The sequence below is a fragment of the Eptesicus fuscus genome, chromosome 3, assembly GCF_027574615.1.
Source record: "Eptesicus fuscus isolate TK198812 chromosome 3, DD_ASM_mEF_20220401, whole genome shotgun sequence".
Classification (NCBI taxonomy): Eukaryota; Metazoa; Chordata; class Mammalia; order Chiroptera; family Vespertilionidae; genus Eptesicus; species Eptesicus fuscus.
In genome coordinates this window covers 36,767,087-36,793,794 of record NC_072475.1, presented here as the reverse complement: position 1 = coordinate 36,793,794, position 26,708 = coordinate 36,767,087, and the positions used below count along the sequence as shown (strand labels likewise).

Below are 26,708 nucleotides of genomic sequence, written 5' to 3'. Positions count from 1 at the left end.
ACATAGATAATTCTCTTTTGTTAAGTCAGATGCTCTGGAGCATTAAATGTTAAACATTAAAAATAGAGGGATGACAACACAAGGTACTTTTCATAACCCCTGCTTCTTACTGCCTTAGGACTTTTCTGCCCATTTTCTAATGGTGAGCACACCATGCTGAGACAAAATGCTGGGCTATGGTGGGAGTTGGTGATGTTGGATCCATGTTTTGAGAGCATAGCTCTGTAAACCCTTAAAGCACCTGGGTGTATTCCAGGCCCATGGTCCCAATCCTACCTAATAATAGACAAATATGCAAATTGACCATACCTCCGACACATCCACAAGCCACACCCATAAACCGCACCCACCATCCAATCAGAGCGAGTATGCAAATTAACACAACCAAGATGGCTACAGCCACAGAGAGCAAGGTTTCCTAGGAAACAGAGGAAGCCAAGCTTTCCGCCTGCCCTTGCCAGGCCTAAGCCTCCACTCAAGCTACAAAGTTTCAATTATAGAAGGTAAACAAATTCAAACAGAAATGGCGGCAGAATGGAGCTTGAGAGAGCAGGCCAGGGTTGCCCCCAGCAACAGGGGAAGCAAAGCTTTCCGCATACCATGGCCGGGCCCACCCGCTTAAGGCTACAAAGTTTCAATTATAACCCCAACAGAAATGGCTGCCAGCCACGGAGGGAGCCCCAGGCTTGGCTCTGCTCAGGGCTACAAAGTTTCAATTGTAGAAGGAGAATAAATTCCAGGTACCAGGGCCTCCGCTTGGGTTGCCAGGGGGCGTGGCCGGCCTGCAAACCACCACAGGCCCCTCTCTCAGGCCACCCCATGCCCCAAGGGAACCCCACCCTGATCAGGGACACCCTTCAGGGCAAACCAGCTGGCCCCCACCCCTGTACCAGGCCTCTATCCTATCTAATAAAAGAGTAATATGCAGATTGATCATCACTGCAACACACAATATAGCTGCCCCTATGTGGTCAAAGATCCTGCCCCCATGTGGACACAAGATGGCCACTACAAGATGGCCAGCAGGGGAGGGGAGTTGGGAGGCACTCGGCCTGCAAGGGAGGGCAGTTGAGAAGGACCAGGCCTGCAAGGGAGGGCAGTTGGAGGTGATAAACCCTGCAGGAGAGGGCAGTTAGGAGTGACCAGGCCGGCAGAGGAGGGAAGTTGGGGGCAAACAGGCTGGCAGCGGAGTGGTTAGGGGGTGATCATGCTGGCAGGCAGAAGCGGTTAGGGGCAATCAGGAAGGCAGGCAGGCAAGCAGTTGGGAGCCAGCAGTCCTGGATTGTGAGAGGGATGTCCGACTGCCCGTTGAGTAGGAAAGAAGAAAAAGACAGAGATAAACTGCACAGACTGCGTATGGAGTATAAGCAAGCCATGCAAACTCATCTACATATCTAAATTTAGCCAACTTTAGGCTCCTAACAGGCTCTCTTCCTTCCTTTAACTCAGCACTTTAAAGGGATTTGCAAAGAGGTTCCCTGAAGTGAAATCGACCTGAGAGTACACAGAGGGATTGGGCCTAAATGGGCAGTCGGACATCCCTCGAGGGGTCCCAGATTGGAGAGGGTACAGGCTGGGCAGAGGGACAACCCCCCTCCGTGCATGAATTTCGTGCACCGGGCATCTAGTAGTGATAATAACTATTATTTGTTGGGTGCTTACTGTTTGTCAAGCCCTGTGCTAAAAATTGTACATGTATTAACTCATTTATTCTTAGTTTTCTTGATGAGGAAATAAAGCACTGAAAGGTTAATTAACTTGTTTAAGGTTACTCAGCAAGTGACAGGCAGAGTCAGGATTCAAATTTAGGGCATCTGACCCTAAAACCATACCCTTAATAATTCCCTCCATGGCCTCCTTTATGGGATTATTGCCACGCCCAATGAGGACAGAGGCTGGGTCTCTTGTATTCTCATTTTATTCACAAAGCCTGGTTCTGGGTATGCATTCAATAAATATACCTAAATACGAATAAATAATATGGGTATTTTGCAAATCAGTTGCAAAGATGTGGTTTTTTAATCCTCATCTGAGGACATGCTGAGAGAGAGAAAGAGAGAGAAAGATTGATGTGAAAGAAATGCTTCTATTGGTTGCCTACCGCACATGCCTGGACCGGGCTAGGATCAACTTGCAACCCAGGTACATTCCCTTGACCAGAATCAAACAACCCTTCAGTGTGCAAACCTATGCTCTAACTAGTGAGCAACACTGGCCCGGGCATCACACTAATATTTTTTAATGTGGCATTATTTTGAGCAAGTGGTAGATTGAAATATGAAGAATTCACTGTAATATTCTGCCTATTAACAGTGTTGTGACATTGGAACAGTAAAGAAGGAAATACATCGCACTGTTTATCTCTGCAATAAACAATATTTACATATTCATGATAACATACATGCTATTTCTTACTTTTCTTCTTTTAGGATCAGCCTACAAAGCATTAAAGATTTAATTAAGGTTATAAAACATTCAAAAAGTTACCAACAAAAAATCATTACAAGCTCTAAATAACAATCCTATATAATAAAAGGCTAATATGCAAATTGTCCCCTCGACTGGGAGTTCTACTGGGAGTTTGACCAGGGGGCAGGGCCAGCCCACCAACCGCCCGAGGCCCCTCCGCCTGGCCAGTCCTGCCCCAATTGTCCCCCTCAACCCTGATTGGGGGCAGGACCAGCTGTCCAGCTGGCCAACCTTCCGCGTCCCTGCCCCCCCCCCCCGCCGGCTGGGACCGATCAGCTCCAATCGGGGCGGGTCGGCTGGACCCCACTCATGCACAAATTCATGCACCAGGCCTCTAGTGTTACAATAAAAGTAACAGTGGCCTAACCTAGTTGATGGAAGGAGCTGGGGAGCAAGATGGCAGCAAGGGTCAACGTGCAAAGGGCCTTATTTCCCAGAGAAGAGAAACACCGTCAGGGGCAGTATTCTTTCAAATTCTTGTAACGTAAATGCACTCATATATATATATATATTTGGACTTGATAATAAATTTCCATTTTTAACTTCAATTTTTAAATAAAAAGACAGCAAAGTTTGAGAATAAATTTTGAAAGCCCTTGAAGACCTCCTTGAACATATAGCTGTATTTGTCAGTGAATTTTAAACCAAATTATTTGGAAAATTCTTTCTCTTTCCCACTTTAGGTGTGTAGAGTCAAATATTTTATAAACACTTCCTAACATATCCCTATAAGAATCTAATGTATCTCTCCTTAATTTTCCATTCAGATCAATGTGTATTACATAATACCCTGAAATCCCTATTATATGGTATTAATACAAAATCAAATGAGAAAAATAGAACAGAAACATCACTCTAAGATGATTTTAAAAGCATATGATTATTCTCTTAAAAGCATTAATTATCTCTTAAGTCCCAATTATTATAATATCTTATTATCCTTATTAAAATGCCAGCTGTCTTGAGTCATAGATAAATGTGGTGACATAAAAACAAAACAAAACAAAAAGCCTCCTGGTTTGATAGTCAACACCTATTTACTATTTTAAAAACCTTGGTGTCCTCTAAGTTGCTGTACTAGGTTGCTTACAATAAAAAATTAAAATGGCCTAGCGGCGTGGTTCAGTGATTGAGCGTCAACCTATAAACCAGGAGGTCCCAGTTCGATTCCGGTTCATGGCACATGCCCGGTAAGGGGTGTGGAGGAGACAGCCAATCAATGACTCTCATCATTGATGTTTCTATCTCTCTCTCCCTCTCCATTCCTCTCTGAAATCAATAAAAATATATTTGAAAAAATATATTTTTAACGAAGGGCAAGTAGAGGCATAAAAGTGTGTTAACAAAGCTTATTTCCATTCTGACTTATTTGTTCCCTCTATATCTTCCTTGGGGAGCAGATGGTGCCTCCCATATCCTCCCACAAAGCCTGAAAGAGCTTCTGCCTCCCAGAGTCTGGGGGCTGCTGGAAACCCTGATGACATCATATCCCTGCATCCCAGGGAAGTGGAATGACAAAGGTTGTCCATCACCATCCACAGAGGAAAAAGCAAGGACAGTTGCCTTCTCTCTTCCTTCCAATCCTCTCATCAATACATCTGATTGGTAGAGCCCACATTTTATCTGAAACCCTACTGGCAATGAAATATGAGAAATGTTGTTCCCAGGTTTCTAGCCCCTGCAAAACAGGAGAGATATAAGAGTATAAAAGGGGCCAGATACCTATAGACAATATGAGGTCCATTTGTGTATTATCAAGTTAATATGAGTAGCCCTGTTTAACTAGAAGGGAAACATCAAACAGGTATAGAGAGACTGATTACGGGTTGGAGAGAGTGGGAGAAGGGGAAGCGAAGGGAGAGAAAGCTAGACCTAAAGATGAAGTGAGTTAAATGGACATTTACTAGAACTCTATCATGGTCCTTATCAAGGAAAATCGCATCATTAAAGCAGCCCTTTGGGACAGTGGCATCACTGATGTGACAGAAAGGACTGTATGTGTATGTGTGTGTTTGGTGTAGGAGTAGACAGAAAGGAGGAAGGTAGAGACTTGAAGTACAGAAACCTCTTCAGAGACAATTTTAGGAATCCCCAAGTGAGGTTATGGAAGTTGTGGATTAGGATAGAAGTGGTGAGAATGGAGACAAAAGACACATGACAGAGAAGGTCCTGGGGCCAGAAAGGGAACCTTTTCCCTAAGAATGTTCCAGTGTCACACAGCATATCACCTGATGGGCCTGTGACTCCAACCTCTGTCTCCTGGAGGAGCAGCCAGCAGACGAAGGAGCCTGCCCAGGGCCACCTCACAGCCTCACCCACCAGCCCATCAGCAAATCACCCTTTTCTGAGGAAGAATCCAGGTTTGCATCTGCATTTCTGTCTCCTTTTTCAATTTCTTTGGAGTAGTTACATTAAATATGGAGATATGAGGTACGATTAGCTGAGGAACGCCATCATGTTCCCTCTCTTTCCCACTGCTTAAAGAACTCCAAATTCTCCTGTCTCAAATCCACCGTTCTTACAAATGATTGCATTTTCTACTCCAGCCCCACCAAACCTCTGCTATGCCAGGCTGATCTTACCAGCCATCCATCCATTCCTTCACTCATCTCATGCTCTTCCGCCAACAAATATTTATTGAGTAGCTACTCTGTGCCAGTATCTGCTGAGGATTTTAAAGTTAAAACGATGACATTAACAACAAAAATCCCTGCATCGTGGAACATACATCCTAGTAGAGAGAAGCAAACAAGAAGTAAAATACAGAGTATGTTAGAAGGTAAGTGCAGGGAAGAAAAATAGTACAATGCCCACCTTCAGAGAATTCTCTACTTTTATTTTTCTGCCTTCCCAAACCCAGCTACTTTTCAAGATTCAGAGCAAATTTTCTTCCTACTCTGTGCTTTGCCTGACTCCTTCGGCCCACAACAACTTCATCTTGTTCAATGCCTCTTATTGTCTCATGTCTTTGTGTACTGTTGATGCATACAACACTCCCCTCTTCTGAGGAGCACTGTATAGAATAGATGTGTTTCATGTAAACATAGGGGCTTGAGAATTTTTCTTGTAAATGTTCAGTGAGAGCACATGGCTTCTACAGCAAGATGATAATGTTATATAGAAGTCTAATTGTTGTATATGAAATAATGAAGTAAAACTTGGGGAAAAAAAGACATAATGACCTATATTGAAAATTGGGAGTTAGGCAATAAAAGGGAAGGGTGAAGTCAAAGCTGGATTGGGACAGATTTACAAGAGATGAAGAGGTCTTTGTAATGAAGCCAGGGGGACAGGATGAGAAAGGGGGTAGAAGTAACTTTATCTGGAGTAAAACACTTTGAGGGAACAGTATGAGAGGAATAGTTAAGGGAAAGAATATGATGCCCAGCTGATGTGGCTCAGTGGTTGAGCATCGACCTATGAACCAGGAGGTCACAGTTCGATTCCCGATCAGGGCACATGCCTGGGTTGTGGGCTCAATCCCCATTGTGGGGTGTGCAGGAGGCAACCAATCAATGATTCTCTCTCATCATTTATGTTTCTACCTCTCTCTCCTTCTCTCTTCCTCCCTGAAATCAATAAGAATATAAAATCAATTAATCAATAAAAGTTTTTGTTTGTTTTTTTAATACACATACATGAAAGAACAGGCTCACTTTCTCACTAGGGAATGGATGAGGGCAAGTGTGCAAGGATATTGAACCCTAGAATCTGAGTCTGAGGAAGAGTTCTAGAAAGGAAATAAAACAAAGAAAGTTGCCCCTTTAATGCCTGTGCTTTCTAATCAGAGGTTATTTGCCCAGGGTAAGGCAACATTAATTTGCTTTAACAGGATATATGTTGTAACTTTATATTCTCTTAACAAAATTGGCACAAGCAAGGTATAATAGTAAAGGGGACTTTAGCTCCCAGGGCATCTGTGGGAGTCTCAAAGCAAAGCATCTGATAAATTAGTAACTTGTTTTTCTGAGAATTTCTATCTCTCATAGGGTAAAGGAAATAACCAGATGTACTGCTACTTTGTATTAAGAGAGAGAGAGAGAGAGAGAGAGAGAGAGAGAGAGAGAGAGAGAGAGACTAGTTGTGAACTGAATATGGAGTCCGAGGAGAAAGTGCCCAGTCACCTTAGATTGTGTGATATCCAAAGATGTCAAAAGTGCTTCTAAACCCCAGTAAATGAGATTTCAGAAAGTTGAAGAAAAAGCTAAGTCAGATGCAAAGGCCAAAAGTTCTAAAGGAAAGATTATTTTGAAAGCCTTTCAAAAATGAGATTTTCAACTCAACAAATATTTATTGATCCCCAGCAACATGGTACAATTTGTACCGGGGGTGGTAATTCTTACCCTTAGAGAATTCATGGTCCATGCAGGGAGAAAAACGAGATAAGCGCTCAAATGTGTAGCTACCATTTGCCGAACATCTGTGAAAAACAATATGATTAACAATTTACATATAATATGTTAAATATTTACAAATGCTCTGCAAGGTAGCCTCAGTTAACAAAGACTAAATGCTTCCACTGGTTAAATAAATTGCTCAGCCTGGCTGGTGTGGCTTAGCGGTTAAGCACCGACCTAAGAACCATGAGGTCACGGTTCAATTCCCTGTCAGGGCACAAGCCGGGTTTCGGGCTGGATTCCCAGTAGGGGGCGTGTAGGAGGCAGCCAATCAATTGATGTTTCTCTTTCTCCCTATCCTTTCCTCTCTGAAATCAATAAAAATGTTTTTATAAATAATAAAATAAATAAATAAATAGCTCAAAGCCTCATAGCTCCCCAGGAAAGAAGCTCCGGCCCTACTCCTCCTACATTTATTGGATGAGCCTGACCCCAGGGGTCTCCCTAGTGAGGCAAAAGGAAGCTGTGCTGTCTTCTGCTTTTCTCCCCTGGGTATTCAAGAAAACCAAGAATTCATCTGCATGGATTTGGCCCCTAAAACTAGTAGCTTTTAACAACTGATAACAAAGGAATACAATTAGTTCCATCTTTGAAACTGGACTATCTGCTAAACTTCTAGGTGAGTTCATTCCTTGAATGAAAGACCATCCTTAATCTTTCTATATTTAAAATCCTTCTCCTAAACTGTCAGGAACTTCGGTAAATCAGCACTTAAAATACAACTGCTTAATGACAGAATGTGTTAAAAATGGTTTATCTGAGCATTCTAAGAGGAGTTATATCTTTTTGAAAAACAGACCAACTCTTTACTGTTGAAAATAACTTAGTTGTGCAATGTGTTTAGAAGCCTAAAATGTTCAGAAGTGGATACCAGCATAACAGAGTTTTGCTTTAAACATTTAATGAATTACATATAGATTAAATGATTGACTAAAGAAAACGGAAGACTTGACCAATTATATACCAATCAATTTTGTCATGCACACATATATTTCAACTTGAGAGAAACAAGATAAACACCCATTTTCTTCTCTATTGCAGTTAATCCTTGACTGAATTCTTGGAAAACTAAATTTACACTGACATTTATTTACCTATGTAAATTCAATGGACATGTTTTAGTTAAAAAATAAGAAAACCCATGAGACCACTAGATGTGAGCAGTTGAAGATGGTGTCTTCCGAGGGCCACTGACTCCGGTTAAGATACCAGCAACAGGAGGCCGTGACAGCCAAAGAAGTTCACTGGGTTGAAAGAGCCACATAGCCAACCACACCCTCTTTCCTGTATATTCCTGGGAGGGGAAAATATCCAACAAACCCTCACGAAGTTTACATTACAACAACTGTTAGCATACACAACGTCAGTTTTCCTGGAAGTTGAGGGGAAAGGTGTCTATGCTTTTTCTTAGTGGCAAAAAAAGAAAAGAAAAAAAGGAGTATGTTTAGAAGTAAACAAGGATGAAATCTGATTCACATCTCTCTATATGCAGAGGAAAATCACAGAACATATTTGATCATTTATTTGCTGTGTACAGAGAAATGCCTATATACAGTATTGGATAATTCAAAATTCTCTCATTATCTATAGGGCTGCCGTGATGTTAGAAGGGCCAGCACAAGTGGCATGAGTGGGTGTTAGCATCTAACCTGCTCTCTCTGGCCACACCTTGGGCCTGCACTGTGTGAGGTCTCGGTGGAGAAAGGTGTACCTAGTTCTAACTGGTCCACTCAGAGGGGTACAAAGCCACCTGGGTGTGTGGCTGAGGACCTCAATGGCCCTGCTCTCATGAGTGAGAAGGACAAAGGAGGTAGCCTAGAAAAAGACATTCTTATGGAGATGACTAAATGCGTAAATGTAACTTGAACTGGGCACTTCTGCATTCTGGACAGCACAGATCTGAGGCTGCAGAGCACAGGGCCACATCATTGGTGCTTTGACAGAGGAGGCGGGATGGACCTACTACTGCACATAGACATGCACTTCTCAGCCAGAGGGGTTCATAGAACCCTGGTGCTCTCAGAGATACCTTATTTGTCTGCTGAAAATCTGGCCTCAAACAGACCCCCGGCCAAGACTTTTTTATGGCTCTGATGGGAAAAAAATATTCAATACTTTGCTCTCTTCCCTCCTTCTGATAGTCTTTCCCCCCCTGCACCGTAATTACTCCTTGACCTAGAATCCAGAGTGTTAGAAAGTGAAGGGTCCTTTGAGATCAAACCCAGCAGCTTCTTGCTTTCTGCATGATAAACTGAAACACTTCGTGCTTCCTGCCCTACTTAATTCTTCTGATATCTGCTCACATTTTGTATCATTCCCAACTCCTGGAAAATATGAGCTAAAAATTTTGCTCACTGCAAATTTTGCTCTGCCTAGTTCCAAACCAAAACTAGAGTATGAGAAGAGACAGAAAGAAAACAAGAAACCTACATGCTTTCAAAACTTAAAGCCGCTTAAGACACTGAAATGAGTTATGGCGATTCATTATAATGTTGATATTCATTATAATATTTGTGCTTCATACAAAGCTTTTGTTTTATTAGTTTAAAACTTCTTTGAGAGTAGGGGCTATGTCTTTTAGAGTATCTTTTTTTAAAAAAATATATGTATATATATTTATTGATTTCAGAGAGGAAGGGAAAGGGAGAGAGAGATAGAAACATCAACGATGAGAGAGAATCATTGATCGGTTGCCTCCTGCACGTCCCACACTGAGGATTGAGCCTGCAACCTGGGCATGTGCCCTGACCGGAAACTGAACTGTGACCTCCTGGTTCATAGGTTGATGCTCAACCACTGAGCCATGCCAGCCGGGCTAGAGTATCTTTGAATACATATGGAATGTAGCACAGTATCATGAATTCCCAGGAGTTTAATAAATATTATTTGTTAATGATGAGCTGGTCTATCCCCTGGCCTACTCACAGTATCCCACATAATCATCCCAGACAGAGGAAAATCCATCGTGCTTTTACAGACCTCCAGGGAGGGTCAGAACCTTCTTGCATAACTCATTTCAGTGTTTAATAGGCTTAGTGTCTGCTGGAAGATTCTTCCCAAGAAGGAAGCATTTAGGAATGTTGCATAGTAAATGCTGGACTCCCCCTAAGGCATTGAACCCAGTCACTGCAGTGACTAGGACCTATCCCTGGTGGGTGGGTGGGCTGAGGACGGTGAAGCTGGGTGGGTGCTGGTGGGGAAGGTAGTCAGATGAGGAAGTAAAAGGGCAGAGACTAGGTTTCTTTCCTGCTCAGAGAAGTGGCATTGTCCATACCTGTTAGTAGAACTGCCCAGTGTTAAAGGGATTTGGGATGGGTGGCAGTCGGGAAGCTGTGGAGTTGGGGAGAGCTGCATGATGGTGGAAGGCAAGTCTGCCATTAGCTACCTAGCTTTTTACACCTGTCCCTGGAGCTGTCTATGAGGATAACACTGCCATTTCTATGGCCCATTACTATTCCATGGATTCCAGTGTTAGCGCCTGTTAATAGAAAAGGAACCTGCATATGCAAGTGATCTGAATACTTCCTATGCAGTGTGTGTGTGTGTGTGTGTACATGCACTTACACACAAATGTAAGGGCTTGTGGAGGTGCAAAGCTAGAGTAACAGGAGGTGAAAAAAATAAGGGTTAGTAGGAACCTAGCCACCTCTCAAGCCAAAGCAGAGTCAGGCAAAGGATACAAATCAGGGCTGAAAATCCCAGCTGATGACCAAACAGAGGGGCTGCAAATTCAGTGACAGCCTAGGAGGAAGTGGAAGGACAGAGTTGGGGGGAGAATAAGGATTGAAGTGAGAAGGGCAGGCCTACTGAGCTATCTGCATTAGAAGGGATGAAACAGAGCTGTGCCTCCAGAAAAATGGGTTGGCAAGATCCATCTGAGCAGTGAGTTTCAGTCTAATGGTTGGGATACAGGTCAATGCTTCCATCCACCCTGTGCCCTTGCCCTAGGCCCGTGGTCGGCAAACTGCGGCTGGCGAGCCGCATGCGGCTCTTTGGCCCCTTGAGTGTGGCTCTTCCACAAAATACCACGGCCTGGGCGAGTCTATTTTGAAGAAGTGGCGTTAGAAGTTTAAGTTTAAAAAATTTGGCTCTCAAAAGAAATTTCAATCGTTGTACTGTTGATATGTGGCTCTGTTGACTAATGAGTTTGCCGACCACGGCCCTAGGCTGATGAAGGGCCACAGGAGTGCTGTGGTCAGAAGACCTAGGCAGAAGGAAGGTGGCCCGCCTCCTTACTGGAAGCTTGAGATGAAATTCAATAGGATGAAGTTGGCGCCGCTGGACAGAGATAGGGCAACATTCTGATGGGGAACAACCAAAACAAGTGATCACAAATTCTGTTGTTTCCTGGTTGTTTGGAGGAGAGAACATGCACCAAGCTAGAAGCTTGCTCTGAGGTAGCTGAGACCAGGCAAAGTTGGGGTACACAAGGCCAGCAGGGAGAATTGGTACTGCAATAACAATCAAGTAATTAGTCACTTAGAAGGATCTAGGTGGGTTTGGGTGAAAAACACCCTGGCCCACCATTCCTTAGCCAATCTTACTCAGGGTCTCCACAAACACAAGGCAGTTGATTGGAGACCCGTAGGAAGCAGTGGAATTAGAAACCTAAGTGGCATTAAGAGCTTGAAAAGGAAGTGTGGGTGGAAGGGAGTGAGTCATAAATAGTGGTTTATATGCCTTCTAAGGACTGTCAACCCTTGGAATAGAACAAAGATTCCACACACTTGTTCCATCCCCTGTTTCTTATTAGCCCCCACAAGTCGTTTTCTTTAGCTCTGCAGGAACCTCATGTTATTTTGCTCAAATTGTAAATGACTTACTTTATGAATGCTGAATCACAGGACAATGGTTAAAGAAAATAGCCTCCACATATAAGAGAAGAATTCCTAATCTGCCCTCCACACTCTTCTCTTCCTCTCTCACTCCTCATATGTGTGTGTGTGTGTGTGTGTTGTGTGTGTGTGTGTGTTGTGTGCTGGGATGGCTGTTCCAGACATGAGCCCTGAGATTGTCTTGAAAGCACAAGTTTTGAGGAGCTCTCAGGTCAAAGACTGGTATTCAAATACAAAGCTGACTAGAGCCCTAAATACCATTCCTGCTTTTCTTGGCATTTTCCAACTGCTCTGGCATAGACTTGTGAAAAATAATGAAGTATCATAAATTAACATTTTTGGTTATAGTGGGCCTTTTGTACATTTTTGCTTATGTGTTATTATATACCTATTTTACATTAAATCTAGCTGGGGCAGCTCATTTAAAGTGCCTACCAAATGCCAGTTGGATCTACCTATGATAATACTGTGATTTCTATAATACTCTACTAGCTCAAAGATTTCCTCTGTGACCTCCTAGTTCGTAGGTCGATGCTCAACTACTGAGCCATGCTGGCCAGGCAGGAAAAGTGTTTTATAAATTCACTCCCCTCACCCTCCTTAAAACTAAGGAGAGCTTTAGTGATTACAGTGATTAGCAGCTCAAGTTAAAGGTGGGAAGACTGTTTTATTGTAGGGGCTGTTTTGTTATTAGAGGGACAATGAGCTGTCCCTCTAATAACAAATTATATGAAAATGCTTGGTTTTACAGCTGAGCTTCCTTATTGCATAGCTAGGCTCTTTAAAGCAGACATTACAACTGAGAGTCAAGTTTACTAAGAGGTACAATTTCTTCCTGCTGAGGGCAGGCTAGGCTCTTCCCAAAGACACCGAGACATTCCATGTCGGGGTCCTGAGAGGGAAAGGCTGCTACCCCATTTTCCCTGAAGTATGGTATATATACTGAGTTTCATTGCTCTGCAATATTGTTTTAGGCATCAGTTCCCAAATGGAATGTGGCATGAAACATAATTCTTGCAGAGTTGCTCATGTGTGCAGCTGTGCATGGCATAAAGATCCCCAGAGCAGACCTTCGGGTTGCCAGACAGAGTTAGTCCTGAGGCAGCTCTGTGGATTCAGATTCACGAAGTGTTACCAGAGTAGGAACTTTATGCCCCTTTCCCTGTCATAGTGCCCCTCCAGCTCTTTGCAGGGCCCTAATTTGAGTTAAACGCCAAATGGAGAGGAGGGCAGGATCAGACTCAGTCAGGTAACTGGTACGGTTTAAAGATTATTTCTTTAGAGCAGAAGTTGGCAAACTGTAACCACAGACTGTATCCAGCCACAGCCTGGGGCTTCCAATACATTTTTAAAGGACTGGAGCAAGAAAGAACAAGGAGGAAGCTACCGTGGCCTACAAAGCCTGATGGTTACTATCTAACCCTCACAATAAGAGTTTGCTCCCCCTTCTCTGCTCTCACTCCTTAGATTCCTCATTGACTCCTGGGTAGAAAGGAGTCTGGGCCCAGCCCTCAGCTCAGGTTTATTTACTCAACAATTAGAGCTAATCCTTCCACCCAAGGCAAACTCTTTGAACTGGCTGCCTTTTCCCAGCTGGAGGGAGGGCTGCTGTTCTGCTTCTTTCTCTCTCTTCCCCTCTCCTCCTCCCCTGGCTTCCACTTTGCACTTTGAAATGGAGCTGCCCCTCCTCAGGCTGTGGGTATCCCAGTTCTCAATGCCCTGGGGCAAGGACTCCTGCAACCAGGAGCTTCTGGAGACCCAGGCCTTGGGTATCCTCTGCAAGAGCAGTGAACAGGTCTGCTCCTTGGGACTCCCTCGGGTTATGACATTTGTGGTCCTAAGAGAGGCTTCCCAGGACTTTGGGCTCAGCATGTGACCCATAATGCTCTGGGCTGCCAGCCTTTCAGCAGCATACCACCCCTCCCCCACCAAAAAAAAACCCCCACCCACACACACAAACACACACCCGGGGCTCAGATCTGTTTGCTGTATGGAGTGGTGGTTAAGGGCATGAACTCCTCCACCCCATGAAAACCCAGAAACCCAGTTGTGACATTTACTAGTTAAGGAACCTCCAGCAAGTCACTTAATCAGCCTGAGATTTGGTTTCCTCATCTGTGGACAAGGGACAATAATAGTTCCTCCCTCATCCGGCTGTGGCGAGGATTAAATGAGTTAATCTGCATAAAATTGTTTTGAACAAGGCCTAACACAAGGTAAGTACTCAATAAAGTGCTAGCTTTTACCACTATTTGATGTTCTGAGGTTAAGCTGTGTGGAGGGCTGGTCTTGGCCCAGGTCTCCACTTCCTCAGGCTGTTGCTCATGGTAATGTGACACTGGCTCTCAAATTTAGGCCATCCCCAGAGGATAGGCAAGACTGTGAAACAGGTCGTGTGTGTGTGTGTGTGTGTGTGTGTGTGTGTGTGTGTGTGTGTGTGTTTTATGTGTTTAAGAGACTTCCCACTCCCATATTCTCTATGCTTTTTACCATAGAGAATAATCAAGACTAAAAGTACTTTGCTTTTGTATGCAAATTGTAATCTGCTTTCAGAAACATCATTTAATTTGCTGCATCCAACAGCCCTGTAAAATAGCTGGCACAAGGTAGGTGCCCATAAATGATGACCAAGTGAGGGAGATGAGCTGTGAGCCAGCCAGTAGGCAGAATGATGGGGCATGGCTGACCAGTCAGTGGCCATGCCCAACTGGTTAATATTTTGAATCCACGCTGAAACAATTAGTTAATGTAATCCCTATTTTATCAATGAGGACTCCGAGTTTCCTTGCTGGTTGATACTTTGTCTAAGATCACACAGCAATGAGGGTAGAATTACATCTAGAATACAGATCCTCTGGTCTTTAAACTAGCCTTGTGGCTGATACACCTATCACTAAATAAGCATGAAATCAAGTTTGTTTTATCTGATTCCAATAATAACCTGGGAACTGACATGCACAATCCTCCCAGCTTTTTGCTAATGAAGAAGTATTAGAAGGCTGATAAGGGGAGGCATTCTCTGCCTTTACCTCAGAGGAGTGACTTATAAGATTGTGGGAAGGAAGCGAAGGAGCACAAGGTGCTCAGTGACTTCCCCTCTTTTTGGAGGGGACTTGCCTGAGGACACAAATGCCCTTTGTCCTTGGGTGAGCATTTTCCCCTGCAGGGAAGAGAGTGATTGTTCAGTTCTGCCTGTGGCTGGGGTGAGATAAGTTTAGGGGAAGGGTAATTTTAGAAAGCCCATTGGTTGTGTATCAAACACAATATACCAAACAGTGTTCCACAGAATACTTGCAAAATTTTCAAAGTTTAGTCTTTTAAAAGGGGATTCCATGGGTATATGAGACTTTCATACTGCAAGGTATCTCAGTCTTTTAATATGCTAATAAACACTGAAAATCTCCAGAAGGAAGGTGAGATTTCCCAAACTTCTTGAATATTGGAACCTTTTCATCCCCAAAGCACAGGTTATGTGTCCATGATAAATGGAACATGGTTTGAGAAATCTTGAATAAGGACATGATAGTAATTGGAAAGAAAGAAAGAAAGAAAGAAAGAAAGAAAGAAAGAAAGAAAATAAAGAAAGAAAAAAGAAAGAAAAAAAGAAAGAAAGAAAGATAAGAAAGAAAGAAAGAAGAAAAGAAAAGGAAGGAAGGAAGGAAAGAAGGAAGGAAGGAAGGAAGGAAGGAAGGGAAAAGGATGTTACCTATCAAAAGACATAAAGACTCTTGGGACATCTTTCTGATAAAGTGAAGTGGGCTCACTTTCTAGTGGCTATATAGTCATGCATCACTTACAATCTTATATAAGACAGCGGTCCCATCCTATATAATAAAAGCCTAATGTGCTAAGTGTCCAGTCATCAGGTCAGCCATTCAACCAATCAAAGCGTAATATGCTAATGATATGCTAAGGCCGCTCAACGGCTTGCTAGGACGTGCACTGACCATCAGGGGGCAGTCGACCAGTTGACCAGTCGCTATGACTTACACTGACCACCAAGGGGCAGATGCTCCAACTGATAGGTTAGCTTGCTGCTGGGGTCTGGCCAATCAAGACTGAGCGAGATGGGCCAGACATGCCCTGGGGCCCTCCTGGGGCCCTCCTGCGGTCCCACCCTGGCTGGCCAAACTCCTGTGTCCCTCCCTGGCCCCGATTGTGCACCAGTGGGGTCCCTCGCCCTCTCCGAAATCCAGGCTGAGGGACGCCTCCTTCCCCCTGCCTCGAGTGCATAAATTTTGTGCACCAGGCCTCTAGTAAGATTATAATGGAGTTGAAAATTTCTATTGCCTACTGATGTCATAGCCGTCATAAAGGTCAGAGTGCATTACTCACGAGGTAATTATGGCTTTGCCAGTCATATAACAGTATAGCCATACAATATGTACAGTATAAAATACTTGATAATGATCATACATTAACAAGACTATGTTACTGGTCAAAAATACTTACTATTGTGCTACAATTCCCTACAGTATTCAGTACAGTAACATGCTGTATAGGTTTGTAGCCTAGGAGCAATAGGCTATACCAGTGGTCAGCAAACTGCAGCTCGCGAGCCACATGTGGCTCTTTGGCCCCTTGAGTGTGGCTTTTCCACAAAATACCACGGCCTGGGCGAGTCTATTTTGAAGAAGTGGCATTAGAAGAAGTTTAAGTTTAAAAAATTTGGCTCTCAAAAGAAATTTCAATCATTGTACTGTTGATATGTGGCTCTGTTGACTAATGAGTTTGCTGACCACTGGGCTATACCATACAGCCCAAGTGTGAAATAGGCTATACCGTGTAGGTTTGTTTTAAGTGCACATGATGTTCACACAACAATGAAATTGCCTAATGACTTATCTCTCAGAACATATCCGTCATTAAGTGGCGCTTGATTGTAATAAGGTCTGTGTGTGTGTGTGTGTGTGTGTGTGTGCGCGCGCGCCGCCCGGATCAAAATGGCAGAGCAAGTCACAGATGTGAGGGCATGCTCAGTTAATTTCTATAAAAATTATAGCCCCATCAGAAGAAAAAATGAAAACAATTCATAGTAAAATGAAGTAGAATATAAATTGGTTCAAATCCAGCTATGTGTCAGTAATCTACCAGGAGGGAGGGCAAATTCAAATCATTTGAAGAAGTAGGTGCAGCCAGAATCCGTGAACATGAACTGTGAACACTATCCATTTGAAGGCAAGAGCTTGGGGTTCCCTAGCCCAACTGGCATGGCTCAGTGGTTGGAGCGTCGACCTATGAACCGGGAGGTCACGGTTCGATTCCCGGTCAGGGCACATACCTGGGTTGCAGGCTCCATCCCCAGTGTGGAGCGTGCAGGAGGCAGCCGATCAATGATTCTCTTTCATCATTGATGTTTTTATTTCTCTCTCCCTCTCCCTTCCTCTCCAAAATCAATAAAGATACATTAAAAAAAGAACTTGGGGTTCCCATTGGCTGGCCTTAAGGATGGGTCAGCATGTCTGATCAGCTGTGAGAAATACGACCCTCATGTCTGCATCTCCAGCCAGAACCTCTCAGGACAACAAGCCATTCAACCCACTGGAAAGGCATCCCCACTCCCCTAAGTCAGTAGAATTGTTTATTTAGCATGCATTTCTTTTAGCCTCAGGAAAGCATAAAGGTACATGAAGAGCTCATAATAATATTTTCATTTTACGTTTAGAAATAACATGCATATTTGCATTTGGTATTTTAAACACTTGCAATGTTTAGTTTCCTGAAGATAAGTTTACACTTTAGAACAGGGGTCCTCAAACTTTTTAAACAGGGGGCCAGTTCACTGTCCCTCAGACCGTAGGAGGGCCGGACTATAGTTTACAAAAAACTATGAACAAATTCCTATGCACACTGCACATATCTTATTTTGAAGTAAAAAAACAAAACGGCAGAAACACCCGCATGTGGCCCGCGGGCCGTAGTTTGAGGACACCTGCTTTAGAATGTCTAACAGGTTATCCTTGTAATGCCCATTTAAAATATCTAAATGAGAGCTGTAATTGATTTAGATATGTGATTTCAGTTGAAAGGATATGAGAATTTTATTAAATATGTAAACCTTTTGTAATGTTCAAGAGAACTTGATTCATTATATTTTATAATTAGTTTATTATATTTATGACCACTACTTATCTACTTGTGATTCTTTTGTTTGTTGAGCAACTGAAGTATTATTTATTGTTTAAAAAAGATTGAATACATTAAATGTATAAATGCAGTTTAATAATTCAAGGGAATTTAATTAATCAAATTATAAACATTCCCTTAAAAGGGAGAGTTAGAGCCCTGGCTGGTGTGGCTCAGTTGGTTGGGCGACATCCATGTATTGATGTGTGCGGGTTAGATTAAACTGAATTACTGTATATTGTCATCTTTGCCCACAAAACCTGTCTTTAAGAACTCTCCATACCCAAATTGCCCTGTGATGGCAGGGCTTAGGGGGTGGGGAGGGGGTGGGGAGAGACAGGGAAAGAGTGGGACAAAGGTCTTGCTTGTGTAATCAGTAGATACACTAATAGTATCAAAGAGTACAACATGATTGATTATAACCGTGTCTGTATTCAATAAACATTTTTAAGATTCTGATCTAGGAAATGGGGTCATTTAAATGTAATTAAGATGGGGTTCTCCCCCCTCTAGCAGTTTTTCCTTTTTACCACTTTGCATTTCTCTGCTCTCCTCATTCAGTGAAGGACTTTTCAGCAAACACTTTCACTTTCTGGCCTTGACCTGCTTACTTTCACTTAGTGGAAAAAACAGACGTTGCACTCAGACAACCTCGAGTTCAAATCCTCATTTTGCCATTTGCAGCCTGACCTTTAGAAAAGCTATTTGGTCTCATTGCTTTAGTTTCCTGATGTATCAAACGGAGATAACAATATTATTTACCTCTTCAGGTGGTTGAGAAAACCAGACAACAAAAAAGACATGCCTGGCAACGTGCACAATAAAGGATGGCAGTTCCACCTGCCATGTTAGCGTATGTTCACCCACGATAAAATATGTTTTAGGTTTCTGAGCACCACAAGAGCAGAGGAGCACTGAAGAAAACATTTGGGGCAGCAGATTATTGGAGGTAATTGAGAATCCTCCTTTACCACTACTCACTCTCTAGTTCATTGTATCCAGACCTATGATTTCAAATATCTTACTGACAAGCCCCAAAATTATATCTCCAGCTGTGATGCCTCCTCTGAACACCAGATTAGTTTATCCAGCTGCCCATTCTCTACCTTCACGGGGATGTCTAACAGGCACGCCAAACTCTAAAACAAACACCCTTCATTTTTCCCTCATTAATTTTCTCCACGCCTAGCCTTTGTTCTCTCAGTTAAGTGGCAACACCATTCTTTCTCTTGTTTGGTCTAAGATCTTGGAATCATGGTTTAAAATGTACAGAGCGCAGCGTCTTCTCTCCAGCTCCTGCCACCATCACTCTCCTTGGGATTCCTGCACTGTCCCCCTGACCAGTAGTCCCCCTGGCACTGCTGTACCATCACATTGGGTCCTCTGCACAGAAGAGGAGTCCTTTTCAAACAGAAGTTGGATCATGTCACTTTTCTGCTTTCAAAACCTTCCACTGCCTTTCCATCTCACTGGAAGAAAAAGGCCTCTCACACCTGGCCCCTGGCTCCCTCTCTGCCATTCCTTTACTTACTGTATGTCAGTCAACTGGCATTACTTTTATTCCTAGAATATGGCACACTGGCTTTTACTTCTCTTCCTTTGTGTTTGATATTCCCTCCGCCTGGACTGCTCTTTTTTATTTTATATATATATATATATATATATATATTGATTTCAGAGAGGAAGGGAGAGGGAGAGGAGCTAGAAACACCAATGATGAGAGAGAATCATTGATTGCCTGCCTCCTGCACATCCCCTACTTGGGATGGAGCCAGCAACCCAGGCATGTGCTCTGACCAGGAATCGACCCTGACCTCAATAGGTTGACACTCAATCACTGAGCCACATTGGCCAGGCTGGACTGCTCTTTTTTTGATATCAACACACTCACTCACTCATTCACGTCATTTAATTCTCTGCGCATATTAACTGAGCAGTCTTCTCTAAAATAAGGTACACTTTCAACCCCCTCACCACCTTATTTTTACACAAGCTTGGTACCTGTGGTTCACCTGACTTGCTAGGAGCTGAATATATAGTCAGGTGCTCAAGTTTTGGCCAGTGGAGTATGGACGTTGTAAGTGTGAGTGCCAAGACAAGTCCTGAAAGAGAAGGCGTACGCTCTCAATTTCTCATCCTTTCTAGCCTGGTGACTGGAATTTGAATGTGATGGCAGGAGCTACAAAAGCCAGCTTAGACTACCAGATGGAAGATGTGTGTTGAGACAGTAGGGAAATCTTCGCCCTTAATACCTCATCCACTCTGGAATGCTTACATCTGAATGGTCTCCTACGAGAATAAACTGTTGTCTTGTTTAAGCCATTTTCATATTACCTTTGTTATAGAAGTCAAACTATAGACTAATACAGACGTGTATTTTTTGAAAGTCTGACTGCCCTTCCAACCCCCACCTGAAAAGGGACTGAAATGTAAAGTCCATGAGAATGAAAGCTCTGTTTGCTTCACTGTCAACAGCTTCTTGAACAGGGTATACGGTACGCTAAGCATTCAGTAAATGTTTGTTGAATGACTGAAGGGCAGAACCACCAATGTAATGGAAGGCCTCGAGTGATGCCCCGAGGAAGCACATGGTTGGTCAGTATAAGTAAGTGATCTGTACAGACAGCACTTGGCCTTCTGTGTGTGGCTGGTTTTCTGTTCTGACAGCATCACCAAGGCAGGATACAACCTGCTGTTCCCATTACCTGAGAGGCATAAATACTTGCAAGATGGTTGTATGTTTCTTTTTGTCATTTAAATGAAGACTCCCAAGTAAAGTTCACGGTTGTAATGAAACTGGGCCACAGAGTCATGGAAAATTGTGACAAGGTTCCAACTGATGAGGAAAGGTCACAAGTGGCATGCTAAGCACAGATGGAGAAAAGGAGCTTGTGTGCGAAGATCTGGAGATGTGTGGCCAAGATGTGCATCAGTGCAGATGGCAAAAGCCGATAGCTGAAACAACCACAGACAGAGAATTGCACAAGCTGAGTTAGAATGAAACAGAGACGTATCACAGGGTATCAGCAAGATGCTTGAGGGCAAATGCTGTAGACGTAAAGCCACTGAGTTCCTGGGTAAGAATATAGAAAGATTTACAGTGCCAGGATAACATTTTTGGTATCAAATATCCTTTTCATGCTATTACGTTTGTTTTGAACATCTTAATTACATAGATCAGCCAATGCAAACAACTTAAACCATCATGGTGGCTTTAAAAATATATACAGGAATGAGATCCTGTAGGCCTGGGATTAAGTCACCTAAGCTTTAAAATGTTCTATTTCCTGAGTGATGAAAGTTGCAAAGGTGTAGGCTATCTTGCCATACCACACCCCTGGGTGTAATATTACTGAAATAAAACAAGTCAAGATTTGTTCAGTCATTTTATAATATATGTGTGTAACTTCTGGTAACAGTTAGTGGTAGGAGGTTTCTTTTTGTTCAATAATTAGCTAGAATGTTTTCTTATCAATGTGCCTCTCTGCTTGAGAATTTCTTAGTAACAGAGTAATTTCTCCTTTCTAGAAACATAACACATACTCATAGCATAAGCGCAGCTTTTGGTTAGGACAAAGCACTGAAAGTTAGTAACAATAGTTACTTCTCTTTGCTCTTGTGCCTAATCATTGCTTGAAATTTGGTGAGGCCTCTCATCTTGTGTAATGGATATATCAGAATGACTGAAGGGCAGGGTAACTCTGTGTACTGCCTTTGTATGGTGGCTCATTTATCTGAGGATTTCATGTTGCAGCCACACCAGCATTTCAGAATAGGTTCCAGAGTACAGCAATCAAAGTGATCAAAATATGGTTTCATTTAAAACTCCTTCCTCCACAAGGGGAATCAAGGCTTTTCCACAGTTAGTGCTTTTTTTTGGTCCAAAGAGACTTAAAGTTTCTTTTCAGTGAGTATGGCGTGAGGTGCCCTTTACTGGAACTAGTTGATGGCCCAGGCCCCGCCCCACCTTTGGTGATTTTCATCATGATATTCAAATAAAGTGATTTATGCACAGAAATACCTTGCAAACTACAGGTATGTATAAAACATAGATGATTATTATCATTCTGATAACTTCTCTTAGGGAAGACAGCAGCTTGTTATAGGGTATACGAACTTCAGGCTAGAAGCCTGAGACCCTGTGAACCTGAAGAAGGCTGTCTTCTTGTGGAGGGAGGGAAAGGGGTCATTTTGCGGGAGAACAGTGGGAGGCCCTGGTTTGAAGATAACCCTTTCAAGAAGCATGTAGTTGGGAAGTCCTCTTCACTGGAACAGTGCTTTGGTTTTATAGCAGCTGCTGCCTGGAGAAGACCCATGCGTGCACTGGGAAACTTCAAAAACAATCTAGGCTAATAGATTTGTTTCATTGGGTGGATCAGATAATGAGCCCTATGGTACTGAGATACTTTACTTATTGAGAAGAGGATTATGTTTAGTAACCTGTGTCTGTCATTTATCAACTCTTGAAAAAAAATTAAAAACATAGAAAGCTCCCTGGCCAGTGTGGCTCAGTCTGGTTGGAGCATCGTCCCACGCCCCTAGGGTCTCAGGTTCAATTCCTGGTCAGGGCAACACACCCAGGCTGTGGGTTTGATCCCCTGTTGGAGTGCGGTTGGGGTGCATACAGGAGGCAACCGATGGGTGTTTCTCTCTAAAATCAATTTTAAAAATGCCCTCAGGTAAGGATTAAAAAAAAAAAATCATAGAAAGCTACTGTATTCTCATCACTTCTGAAATAGTCTTCACAGAGGTGCTAGTTCTGCAGTAAATAAGCCTCGGCTTTAGAATCTTACTGAAAGGCAAAACTTGCTCTCCGTGTGCTGTTTTCCAGTACACTCAACCCCGTGTTTTGGAAACCTGCCGTTATCTAAATTCCCATCGGGTGACATTGTTTAATCTAACATTCCCTCTTTCATATATGAAAATAGCTCCAAGGACGTCCACTGACGTGCTTTGAACTCTCTTAAGGGTGGTTGGGAGGGAGTTTCCAATCCCACTCCTTTTCCTCTAATGGTTTTCCTGCCCCTCCCCCCTTTCCCTATGCTGGTCAGGAGAGCCTCTGGCTGCTCCCCCCCACCCCCCCAAGGGCTAATCAGGGGAAAGAGCCTTTGACCTTGGCTATAAAAGCACCTGTCTAATCACTGAGCTTATTAAGGCCACCCGGAGTCCAGATGCATAAGTTACTTCAAATAAACATTTTTGGGGTGTGTGTGAAAATTTAGGTCTCTGATGATATGGAGAGGAAGAAAACTATTGCTTTAAAATAATGACTACACCTATTTCAAATATTGTAATGAAAGTATGAAAAAAAAAAACAAAACCCTCACATAAAAAGGCTGCAAAAATGTTATTTTACTTTGAAGACAGTGATAACTGAAAATAACAGGTTTCTTTCAGGCCACATCCTAAAAAGGTAGCTGCATTTTTATGTCTTAGGCCTACACAAAGGTCTGAAAAGACCCCCTGACCCTGCCTCCTGAAGATTTTAGGTTAACACGTTTGCCTTAAAAACGTGTGAGGTGCCTAATTTTTAAAAACAACCGGCCACACACCCCCTTCCTCAACCATATTGTCGCATCATCCAAGTTATACTTTATATAAATACCGTGGCCTTGATGTGCTACACACACGTGCAAAAAAGTACACCAAGTGGGTAAACTACCTTGCCTTAGAAGTATCCATTTATAGTAGTCACTTGGTTACATTATTTCATTTTTGTGAAATGAGAACTGATCGACCACACCTTTCAAACAGACCCACCAGACGATAAATACCAGCATACGTTCGATTCCCAGTCCATTTTGGGCACAAACACTTCAATTACGAGCTTTGTGTTTGGTATCAGAAACCTCTTCTTGTGTGCGTGTGTTCACCACAGATCCCTAGCTCTGGGTTACATTCTGAAAACTGCCTTTTACAGACAGAGCACCTTCCCAGGTACGCTTCTGAGAAACAGATGTATTTATGCACACAAAGGTGTGCGCACACCTTTCCACACACACACACACACACACACACACACACACATGTCCATATGACGCCAGCACATGCCCGCCGCCTGCGTGCGGCCGCGCGCCCGGGCCCCGGCACAAACGGGCTGCCCCCGAGCACGCGGGAGCCCGGCCGGCCTCCCCAGCAAAGTGAACCGGCGTCGCTCCACCGGCTGCGGCTCCAGCCTCCCCACCCCCACGGGGCCTGGGGCCTGGGGCGGCGCGGCCCACACCCACCCGGGCCGCTCCGCCTGGGGCTCCTCGCGGGGTGGGGGCGGGGCGGCCAGTGCCGGGAGGCGCCTCGGAGCGCCAGCCGGTCTCTCCGTATTTTTAAAAGACTGCGCCGCCCCGGCCGGGCCCCAGCGCCGCCCCGGCGGGCGGGAGGCAGAGGAGCGAGGCCGGCGGAGCCCCCAACCCCCTCCCAGAGCCGCCGCCGCCGCCGCCGCCGCCGCCGCCGCCTCCTGCTCCACGGCGCCCCTCCCCCGCCGGCCCCTCCCCCGCGCGCCCGCCCGGCGCAGGCCGCTCGGGTTTGTTTTGCTGCGCGGCCGCCGCCGCCGCCGCCGCCGCCGCGGGCCTCGCGAGCTCATTTTTGCCTGGCTGGTCCCCATTCCTCTCTCCCCAGTGTTGAGTGTCTGAGCCGTTGGCTGCTCCGAACCGTTTGGCTCTTTCCCTTAGTAACAGCTTTTACCTTCTGCCTCAATTCCTCTCCCAGCTCGCGCCCTTCCCCCGCGCGCCTCCTCCCCCCGCCGCCGGCCGCGTGCGCCCCCGCCCCTCCCCCCGCGGCGGGAGCACCTCCGCTCGCCACCTGGGGACCCGCGCCGCGCTCCCCGCCCCCGCCCGCCGGCGCCCATCCCCCGCGCCCTCCGCTCGCCGGGGTTATAATTGCCTCTCACCCCCCGGAGGGGTTATTTTGGGGTGGTTGGAGGCGGCGGCGGCGAGGAGGGGAATTTCCTTGTGCCTCCATTCCCGGGAGGGGGGAGCGGCGTCGGAGGCCACCGTTTCCAGGTAAGCGCTGGGGGCCGGACCCGGGGTGGGGGCGGCCGCGGGGCCGGGGGTGGGGTGGGGGGGGGGCGCGGGCGGAGGCGGCCGGGGGGCGCGGGGCCGCGGGGGGAATGGGCGCCCCTGGAACATGCATGTTTCCACTTGGCCCTTTGGGCAGCCTGGGCTAGGGTGGGGGAGGGGAAGGCATTTAGGGTGTCCCATCCCCTCCCCCCTTTTTCCTCTCAGGCTTCTTTGAAATGCTCACGTGCCTGCCCAACCCCTACCCTTTCCTGGTCTCGGGGGATCCTTACCCTTATTATGTTGTTGTCCCCCGAAAATGTGCACCTCGGCCTTCTCCCCCTCTTCCAGCCTTCGTGCATGTACACCCCCCTTTTAGTGTGTGTGTATGTGGGGGGGGGCGGGGGGGAGGCTTTCAGGAAAGAATTTGCAGCAAATTGAATCAAGGAGCCATCATGAGGCCGACTCCTTTCTAGCCTATTTTTAGCGGAGGAGAGAGGGATCTTTCGGGTGCATGTTATTTTGTTCAGGCTCCGGCGGCGATGGGAATCTGCTGCCCTCCTTGGGCGCGTCCGCGGCCCCGGCGCGGCGACCCGGGCCGGCGTGCGGGGGGCTGGCGGCGGCGGCGGCGGCCGGGGCCGCGGGTCCCGGGCGGGGGCGCCGGCGGGGGAGGGGCGCGCGGCCGCGCGGCCGCACTCCAGGACGTGCTGGTGGGTAACTTGGAGCTTTTCGCCGTCCGAAGGAGGTATTTTTATTTATTTTTTCTTTTTTTTTTTTTTGAGTCACTTTGAAGTTGGGTTCAGAAGTGTGGAATTGGCAAAGTTGTTGCCGGCTTCCTGGTAAGTTTGGGGTGGCGCGGAGTCACATTGTGTGTGTGACAGGGTGCAAGGCCACGTTGTGAGGGGTGGTTTCTGGGTAACTTCCTCTTTGCAACCGATGTTCGGTTTTGAACAGAAACGGACTTTTGTGTAAGTGACAGAGTCAGTCTTCCCTGGCAGCTCGAGGGAAGCGGTGCCTGTGCGAACGTGCTCAGTGTTTTTTTTTTTTTTTGGAAGTTCCCAATTTGCTGGAACAGGCATCCCTGTGCAGTGGCAACCCGGAGGAAATTCAGGTTGTGACGGTGGTGTGTGCGTGTGTGTGTCTTGTCCACATTTGGGTTTGTGATGGCTCCTGAAACAGGCCCCTGTTCGGTGGTCTGAGTAACCTTCTCAGATAATGTGGTGGTTGTGAGTGACAAGGGCTGGAACCCAGTTAAACACTAGGTTTTTCTCAGCGTCTGGAGTTGTCCTTAACACCAGGGACTTGTGTGCAGGCACCCCAGGTGAATAGTTTGGGTACCTACGTGATTTACAGTGGACTTCGGGAAGTTGACTAGCGGCTTGCTTGTTTTTCCAAACAAGAACTTTTTTTTATGTTGATCTAAACAAGCTTGTTAAATAAAACGTGGTGGGTGAATTGGTGGGCTCTTTTTAGTCTAAATGGTGTGTCCTCCCCTCCCCCCATGCAATGAAATAATAATCTTCCTCTCCCCCCCCCCCTTTTTTTTTTCCTAAAGACTGTTTTATCCCATTGGAAAATATAAGACACCTGGTGGTGTTTTCATCTACTCGCCTACAACAAGTTGTAGTAAATACCCTGGGTACATACGGAAGATGCAGGGAGGGACTTGTTGGCTCTCCCCGTGTGGTTCGTTTTCATTTTTGTTGAATCAGACCAGAGCTGCATTGGTGTATTTTAGTAATCCTGACTTCTTGGGACTGCATGTTCTCCCCATTTTATTAAGTTTATAGCCTAGGGAAATAGAGCAGCTCTGTCTCCATGAAGACGGTGTGTATGTTGGGTTGTATCATGGGAGTTCATGGCCAGCAAGCTTCGGAAATTATCCTTTGAGG

The 26,708-nt window shown here is 45.0% G+C and overlaps 1 protein-coding gene and 1 pseudogene across 4 annotated transcripts in view; one reads left to right on the top strand and one right to left on the bottom strand.

The window, feature by feature from the left end:
- Positions 1-26,708, bottom strand: part of LOC103286814 (ATP-dependent RNA helicase DDX54-like) — an 85,837-nt pseudogene that overhangs the window by 55,802 nt on the left and 3,327 nt on the right.
- TBL1XR1 (TBL1X/Y related 1) overlaps positions 24,479-26,708 on the top strand; it is a 167,654-nt gene continuing 165,424 nt past the window's right edge. Inside the window, exon 1 of one of the 4 annotated variants that reach the window (XM_054713741.1) lies at positions 24,479-24,822. The gene's annotated coding sequence lies outside the window, so the exon portion shown is untranslated. Of the gene's footprint in view, positions 24,823-25,591; positions 25,656-26,708 lie in introns of those variants that run through there. The other 3 variants (XM_054713737.1, XM_054713739.1, XM_054713738.1) reach the window with 3 other exon arrangements.